The sequence below is a fragment of the Medicago truncatula genome, chromosome 4, assembly GCF_003473485.1.
Source record: "Medicago truncatula cultivar Jemalong A17 chromosome 4, MtrunA17r5.0-ANR, whole genome shotgun sequence".
Lineage (NCBI taxonomy): Eukaryota > Viridiplantae > Streptophyta > Magnoliopsida > Fabales > Fabaceae > Medicago > Medicago truncatula.
The window spans coordinates 52,659,439-52,669,032 of NC_053045.1; the positions used below are offsets into that span (position 1 = coordinate 52,659,439).

At 34.1% G+C, this 9,594-nt stretch overlaps 1 protein-coding gene across 4 annotated transcripts in view; it reads left to right on the forward strand.

The window, feature by feature from the left end:
- Positions 1–9,594, forward strand: part of LOC11439638 (hypersensitive-induced reaction 1 protein) — a 32,114-nt gene that overhangs the window by 19,314 nt on the left and 3,206 nt on the right. Inside the window, exon 1 of one of the 4 annotated variants that reach the window (XM_024781055.2) lies at positions 8,988–9,173. The exons of 1 other annotated variant lie outside the window; for it this stretch is intronic. The gene's annotated coding sequence lies outside the window, so the exon portion shown is untranslated. Of the gene's footprint in view, positions 1–8,987; positions 9,174–9,429; positions 9,579–9,594 lie in introns of those variants that run through there. 2 more of the 4 variants (XM_024781056.2, XM_024781057.2) reach the window with 2 other exon arrangements.

Here is a 9,594-nt window from a genome sequence, read left to right on the forward strand (position 1 = left end):
GCAAACAAATACATAAAATTAAGAAGATTACAAGAAAGAAGGGGAATACGGATTGTTGGTAAAAGAAAAACGATGGAAGTCTTCGTGAGCTTAGCTTAATTGGTATAAACAATGCATAAAAATATTTGATTGTCACAAGAAAAAATAGGAAATTAATTTTAGACTTAGAAGTGATAAAATAAAAAGAATTACTTTTTTATTTATTAAGGAAAATAGTTGTATCAATTTTCAAGTCATTTGTAAAACAAATTAAACTTCTCCGCTCCTTATGTATTGTTTTGGTTTTCTGATATTTTTGTTTTTTGGTTTTTTTATTTGTAAAATGACGATTAGACCCATAAAATTAAGAAGATTTTGTGATTAATGATATTAATTATGAAATTTGGTTGGAGACTTATTTTCTTAGATAAAATAATCAATTTTTTTAGCGGTTAAATAATCAGTTTTGAAAAATAGAAAAACATATAAATATTTTCTTTCTGAAGGAAAAAAAAATAGAAATATTGAGTATCAAAACATATTAAATTTATTGAATTACTAGCGGAAAGACGAGAACTAGCGTGTCCGTGTCCGCTCTTTCTACTGCACTAACGCATGTGATTATTTTATTATGTTTTTTTATATAATTTTGATTAAATTTTAAAATATTAATGAAAATTATTGATATATTGATTTTTTTTTTTGACAAAATATTGATATATTGACTAAATTTTATTATTGATATATTGATTTATAAACAAAATATTGTCAAGACATATAACAAAGTTATTTATGAACTCAACATATTTTAGTTTGACTGCATATAAAATAAAATAAAAAATAACGATCTTTCATTGTTTATTCTAATAGTAATTAGTAACTTTATAACATAAATGTATAAATGATATGTTATGTAAAAGAAACATTGCTTTAAACAAAATAATGATTTATTTAATAATTAAAAAAAAAACACGGTTCTCTTTATATATATAAAAAAAAAAAAAAGTCACGTTATCATAGTTTGTATAAGCAATTATAAACCAGCAAAGTCAAATAATCCTTGAAATTAATCATAAACAATTTGAATCATAATCACTTAAAAACTAGCAAAGTCAAATAATCCATAAAATTAATCGATTTTGATTAGTTGTAATATGAAAGAAAGAAAGAGAAGAAAAAAAAAACTTACAGGTTAATTCTGAATTCTGATGCAGAGGGTTAAGAGAGGTTGAGAAAAATTAAACAATGCGGGAACGAACTATGAACTGTGAGAACCCTACTTATTAAAATTTAATATTTAATATAGTGCTAACAAATCTTTTTCTAAAATATTTTGAGTCATAATCTTTTTTTTAGATGATTTAAAGACCAATCTTTAACAATATTTTTTGCTCACGTTTGTTACTAATCTTTTTTTAGAGGATTTAAAGTTCAATCTTTAAAATTTTTTTTTGCTCACGTTTGTTACTGATCTTTTTTAGAGGATTTAAAGTCCAATCTTTAACATTGTTTTTTGCTCTTGTTTGTTACTAATATTTTTTTTAGAGAATTTAAATTCCAATCTTTAACAATATTTTTTGCTCACGTTTGTTACTGATCTTTTTTTAGAGGATTTAAAGTCCAGTCTTTAAGATTATTTTTTGCTCACGTTTGTAACTAATCTTTCTTTTAAAGGATTTAGAGTCCAATTTTTACCATTATTTTTTGCTCGCGGTTGTTATAATTTATCAAAGGCTAAGGAAGGGTAAGTTATATTAATAAAATAAAATAATAATATTAATAAAATAAAAGAATAAAAAATATGGAAATACTATATTTTGTGTATTACTTGGCAATCTTTGTCGGTTGTATTGAGGGGAACAACACAGATGTAAAACATTTTTTTTTAGTCAACACAGATGTACAACATAAAAGCGGTTGATAAAAAAGTTGCATGAGTTTTTGTTTTGTGCCACTTTTTTGTGAGTTTGATCTGTGGTTACGGAGGTAAAAGAGGGTTAACGGGAACAATTAGTGACGTGAATTAGTAATTCACGTGTTATCTTATAATTGGCTTACAGTAAGTAAGAACACTTCATGAGGAATTGTGTAAGTTTTCTCCTTAAATTATATTTATTGTTATATATTTGTTTCGTGTTATTTGTATTTAAAATTAAAATCTAAAATTAAGGGTATTTTTGGAAAGAAAATTCCAACCCAGAAGTGTGTTGAAAGGAGTATTTTTTTATTTTTTTTATATATATATATATAGTGTAGATATAAATTAATGGAAATTATTGATATATTGATTTATAAACAAAATATTGTCAAGACATATAACAAAGTTATTTATGAACTCAACATATTTTAGTTTGCCTGCATATTTTTTTGATAAGCAAGGAGAATGGATAGACATCAAGAGGCAACATCGACATCCCAACTAGGTTGGCACCCCGCAAAATCTCCATCCTATGCCGCCAAACTCTAAAAATTTTATTAAAAAATGAGGAAAATAAATACAAAGGAGGGGGGACTAGACCAAAACCCTCCAACGAAAAAACAGAAAGCAAGAATAAAGGAAACAACAAAAAACACCATAAAACAAATTATGGAAATCTGTAGTTTGGTAAACCACATCTATCCCTAAAGAAATCACTCATTAGGGAGAGAAGATAGTCAAACCGATCCTTGCACTGAGTGACCCATGCTAGGTCCTCAATAAAATTCAGAACAGGTTTTTGAGACATATATAAATTTTTAAAGCAATCCGAATATGATAATTACCGATACCTCTAACACATTAGAGAAAATTCATTGAGCAGTCTGATGAGAGAATTGTTGTTCCCACATTACATAAGGTTGTGCCACACGAGTAAATGACGTTTTTGCCCCTTGGCAGTTAACTGCCGAAGTTTAAGAAACCCGGCTGCAGTTAACTGCCGAGGAAATCTGATTATGCAGGCAGTGAGCTCTGCATCATTCTAAAACATTTCCAAGCCTTTTTTTGGCCAGTTTTCCCTGTAATTAAATCAGAGCATTTCGAAAGGCAAAACAATTCATACAACATTGAAACTCGGACATAAACAAGATAAGTACAATATCTTTTACAATTGTCCATAATTAAATCAAACCGACATTTGGTTCAAATTACACAAACATTTAAAATTCATCATAATAGTTCAAATAACAAAAAAATACTGGCGCAAATGCACAACTTAATTAAACCAACATTTTTATACATTAAACAAAGTAAAAAATCCCATGAAATTAAAAGTAATGTCATCAAAGTACAAATATACAAATATACAAATCAATGTCATGAAAACACAAAAACTAAAAAACAAGTCCTAAAAATCAAAATACTACTAGTGGTCATGGTCCTACTGATGGTGCCTCCTCCTCGGCCTCTGGCCTCGCCTCCTAGTCAAAATCGGCGCGATCTGCTCCCTCATATGGCTCATGGCCTGAAACCACTACCGAGGGGTCATGCTCATGACCTCCTCCTGGCCTAACTGAGCATCAGTGTAACACCCCGTTTTCCCAACATAAAAATTTCAACAATAATCAGAGTAACACGTCACAAACGGGATATCACATTTCTCAAAAATCATAAATAGATAGATAACAAATTATCCTTCGACAAAATTCTTCGAACATCGCAGCGGAATTAGTTTCATCATCAAAAATAGTTTTGGCACGCAGGCCTCATCTAGACGTCTCATAAATCAGTTAAACAACTTAATCATAAAAGCATAGTCAAATACGTAAAGGAATAGAAGCATGCAATTCAAGAGACCCCATCTCGTTACGTATCAGAGCAACCTAATCGACTCAGTGAGGAATAAGTCACTCACGACAACAACACAACACTCTAAGCTCGATCACCTGCAAGTTACTCATACGAAGAGCAACATTTCCAAGCAGAAGGGGTGAGATTTCACAAAACAATAATATTAATCAATATAATTCAACAATCGTATTTAACAACATAAATCTTCGACATAAGCATCATAAACATCATAACATCATAGATAATAATATATCATGTAATCACTTCATTAAAGCATCATAAATTTCATAGCATCTTAACATCTTTCATCATTGACTCGACTATGCGACTATGCAACTTAGACCTCTTATATGCATGTGGTACCAATTCAGGACATGAGCCCCCATCGCTATTTGAGTATTAATATACTTCCAGGGCATAAGCCCCCATCGTTAATTTGAGCTAATGCTCCATCGTGTTGAGTACTAAGCTCCAGGGCATGAGCCCCCAACATATGTATGCTAATGCATGGACTCGATCTCTTAAAACATCTTAATCATCATCTCTTATGTATCCAGTAATTTGGAGGTTCAACATCGTCTTGATCATCTTATATCTATTCATGCAACATAGTTAAATAACAATAGCAGTATAGGCATATTGCAACAACAGTATGACATCACATAACGATATCAAATAAAAGTAACATTTCAATCACTCATTCATAACTCAAGTAATGCAATTAATCATTAAATCACATCATATTCAACATTAACATTTCATAACAGCTTCACAGATTGCAGTTAACTTCTTAAATAGGTCACATTACTACCTAGGGGTCCATCTCTAATCAAATTATGCGACACAGATCGCAACATCCTCACTTGCACTCAGTTCTGGAAGTGCTCGCGAGGTGAGAGCATCTGCTCGCCATGGGGAGTACTAGCCAGATTCCCAACTAATGTTGTTCTAAGCTAAACCAGGTTCAATCTCATTCTAAGTTATCATTTAATCATTAATAAACATCTTTAGGCACTCAAAAACATCTAAGGTTCAACTCAAAAGTCAAAAATATAGAATTCTACATGCTCTCTGGTCATGCTCGCTATGGCGAGTAACATTGTTCGCTGTGGCGAGCTGCGACGTGCAACTCGCGAGGCGAGGGTAATTGGCTCGCGTGGCGAGCGATGAACTTCATCCCTCGCGAGGCGAGGATCATCATTCGCGAGGGCGAGAGATGAATATAGGCTCGGGCAGAAGTGCAGTTTTTACGAAAATCCATCATCTCACATGGTTTTAAGTCTAATTTCAATTCCAGAATTCATCCTAATCATATTCTAAGGTCAAAGGACAGTTTCTACATCAATCTAACCAATTTTCACCGTTTAATCATCAATTCTAACAATTTGACCTAATTCTCGACTTCTCCAATTCAATCCTATTTCTTGCTAAATACAACCAGATGGATTACATGATTAATAAAATTGCAGAGTTAGTCTCACCCTTACCTTGTTTGAAGAAAATTGCAGCTTTCCTAGGTGTTCTCCCTTCTCTTGGCTTTTTCTCCCTTTTCTCCAAAAACAGTCGTACGTACTAACTTTTCTAAAAACCTAGGTCTTTCCTTTTTATATCTCCTCCTAAAATCTTATCTTATCTCTCTTTCTCCCCCAAAACTCTCTAAAATCTCAAAACAGCCTCTAACTAAATATTTTATTTTATTTTCAAATCTTATTTTATTAAACAACAAAATAAGTCTCATCTCCTCATAAAAATCATCATATCACATAAATCATCTCAAATCATCGTAAATCACACATATATTATATAAATATAATATAACTCGTATAGACTCAATTAAATAATTAATTAAATAAAAGTGGGTGTTACAATCAGCGTAGGCAACAACACCATAAACCATGTCATAGGTGTCAGGCGAGCTTCTCGCCTCATACCGCTCCCACTGCTCTGCAATGATCTGCTCTTCATTTACAGGCCTCGAAAAATCTCCTGGAAGAGGTGGCAAGATCTGAGGGTGAGACACCCTAGTGTACCATAGCACACAGCCATCCGCCATGTGCCATGTCTGTTCTCCTGCCTGCTCACCCCAATCGGCCGCCTTAAGCGTGTGAGTGCGGAAGTCGACGAACGCCTGCACAATGTAAGGCGGTGGGAGGTTTACAACATCAGTCAGATGCCTGGGGATGGTCTGGATGTATCCGTACTGCCTCAAAACCCTCTTGGGCAAGTGACGGTACACCCTACGGACACCGCACATAATCCAGCCAGAATACCAAAAAACCTCCTCAAAGTCCTGGATCTCCCTGTGCTCTTCATAAGGCCTCAAGCATACGTCATCAAACTATATACGATCAAGCAGTGACCGATACGTGACCCTCTCCCCGTGACCCTTCTGAAGCTTCCACCTCGCTGCAACCGGATAGTTTTCCATGTAGTCAGTGTTGGGATCAACACTATAAAACCTAGGAAAATGCGCCAAAAACCATGCCTGCACAAACCAAACAAATCACATTTATAAATTATTACGCACGGAAAATATAACAAAAAAATGAAAGTTAACAAAAAAATAAAATATAAATTTTCTTAAAGTGAACAGTGTCACGCTCCCCTGAAGAGCTCTGTCTCCAGGCCTACACGCCTCAGCTAACTTGCCGTATAGGTAAGCGAGTTTCTTCCCTCCCTAGGAATAATTACGCATCTCTGCGTAGCCGTCCTCCATGGTCGTCAGATAGACCAACTCGATGCGCTTGTTGCTTCTATCGCCAAACAACAAGCATCCGACCAAGTAGAGAAGGTAACACCGGACGCAATAAGTCCTAACCCTCACCAGCTCCTCAAGCTCCTCTGGATCCTCCGTACCAGCCAATAAGTTGGCCCTACCAAGGTACGTCGTATAAAAGTCCCTCAGCCTCGGTAGCTAATGTACCCACCGTACTCTTGCCCACAAATTTTTTCCGCCTCCTGCTGCGACACACCCAGGTGCCTCATAAGTAGTGCCGCTCCCTCATGTTTCGGCATCTTCTTCCCATGACTCAACATCCGCCCCTCAATCGTAAGATGCTTGAGACATGCGACATCATCCAATGTCACAGTTATCTCCCCCAAGGGCATGTGAAAGGTGCTGGTCTCAGGATGCCACCTCTCGCATAGAGTCATCAGCAGGGCATGAGGCACGGTGGCGTAGCCCAGATAAACCAAGTCATGTAACCCGCTCTCCCTAAGCGGATCCCAAAACTAATTCTCATTCCCGTTTGGGCGTCCGAGACTCAGGATCTTAGCCCCATGATTAATCGGTTTAACCACACGGAGCTTACGAACCTGAAATAATAGAAAAATAAATATAGTTTAAACAAACACACATATAAAGAAAACAATTAAACATAAAGAAAAGAATTAAAAAAAACACATATAAAAGTGGATATAATAATTAAACAAACACACATTTAAAGGAAATAATTAAACATAAAGAAAAAGAATTAAAAAAAAACACATATAAAAGTGGATATAATAATTAAACAAACACACATTTAAAGAAAATAATTAAACATAAAGAAAAACACATATAAAAGTGGATATAATAATTAAACAAACACACATTTAAAGGAAATAATTAAACATAAAGAAAAAGAATTAAAAAAAACACATATAAAAGTGGATATAATAATTAAACAAACACACATTTAAAGAAAATAATTAAACATAAAGAAAAACACATATAAAAGTGGATATAATAATTAAACAAACACACATTTAAAGAAAATAATTAAACATAAAGAAAAAACATTTAAAAAAAATTACACTTGAATTATACCAAAGTGGCAACGCCACATGACTGGCATAAGAGTGGAGCAAAGATAAGTCTACCGGTCCACCAGGAAAGGGAGGGTCCACAGGTAACACCTCCGGAGCAGCAGCTGCTGCAATGTCATCATCGTCTCCTACATGCTGCTACTGTGGTATATGATCCTGGTCATACCCACCATCAGTCACATCGTGGTGTACCTGATCCTGATAATTCAGGTACTCCACCCCAGACTGGTCAACAAGCTGTGACGAGTCAACAACCTGTGACTCCTCAGGCTGTGTAGCCTGAGAGCTCCCTGAACCATCTCCCCTCCGACCTCTACCCTTCTTTGGGATGTGGCCACTCTGCCTCTCCCTCCGGTGGCTCTGAGTCATCGCATGCCTACTACCAATCATCTTAGATGGATCAATGGGATCCTGATCGGCAATATCTACATAAAAAATAATAAAATTAACATCATTCAACTTATACATTCAACCACTTTATCAAAAACACTAAACCCAAACATAATCTAAACCTTCACATTCAACCTAAACATAACCTAAACATAACCACTTTCACATTCAACCACTTGACCAAAATAAACACATTGAACCTAAACATTATCATACACACTATCATTCACATTCAAACGTAAATAATCAAATGCATTATCATACACATTCAACCTAAACATAATTCAATATACACATTCAACCTAATTCAGTATACACTTTTTCAATATACATTCAACCTAATTCAATATACACCTTTTTGAATTACAATCAAGATCATATCTATAACCTAAACTAACTAAATAATCAATGAAATGGTCATTGAAACATTTTATCAAACACTTTGTGTGCAAAATATCAAACATACTCAAAATGTGTTCTTTTGCCACCATTCAAAATCACATTATACTCTAACATCATTCAATCATCAATCAAAGCAACTACATTCAATTATGAACTACATGCAATCATAAAAAAATCAATTCCTACATCAACCCTAACCACATGAAAACTATATATTTTTTTTTAAAAAAAACCTACCCAAACTAACATTATGATTAAAAATGAGTCAAGATACTTACTTGTGATTAAATGGAGATGATGCACTTGATTTTGCTGAAAATTCGAAATTGGAGAAGTTGGTTGGTTTGAATTTTTTTTGAACAATGAAGCAATACTCAGAAAACTGAGTTTCTGCTTCGTTATGTTCAGTTCACATCGGCAGTTAACTGCCGAGGAAATCCTCGGTAGTTAACTGCCGCCGGTTTACTAAAACTTCGGCAGTTAACTGTCGAAGGACATTTAGGTAAATTACTCATCTGTGCTAAACCAGAAAACAACAATTCTCATCTGATGATTATCACCCCTAACATGGGTTTTAAGGACCGGTGTGAGTAAGTTATTAATCAATTTCATTCCATTTCTTGAGGGGGTAAGCCACAAGTCTTATCCAATGTAATCCATGTTTTTTTTTTGACAAAACGACAAATTAATCACCGAGGTTGTTGTTTTTCAAGTCGCTTATTATTGGCCCACCCACAGCTTCCCTTGTGAACCGACCTTACACACACACACACACACAATTCTTTTGTTGTTTTGCAGAGAGACAGCCAAACCAAACAACGAACGTGTAAGTACTTCTTCATTCTTCCCTTAAAACAACGTATGTTTTCTTTTTTTCTTCTTTGCAAATGAATCTTCTGATTTTCCACGAAATGCAATAGCTGTTTGTCAATTTGCCTTATTTTATTTTATTTTATTTTAAATATTTTCTTATGCTTAGACTTTGTATATATTACATTTTCCACTGTCCGGCTGATGAATTAATCAAAGAGAATCTGTAGCTTCTAATTTTATCCATAACTTTATAATTGTATAAATTATGTCAATGGAATATAAGATTAAAATAATTAATAGTGGCGATTAATATCAAGAATACAATGTCTTTTTCTACTTTTAGCAGCATTGGTGAATTACTTAGCTTATAATTTAAGCTAACTGTGGAAGAACTCTTCCAAGTCAGCTTTACTTTGAGGTGACAATTCTCATGA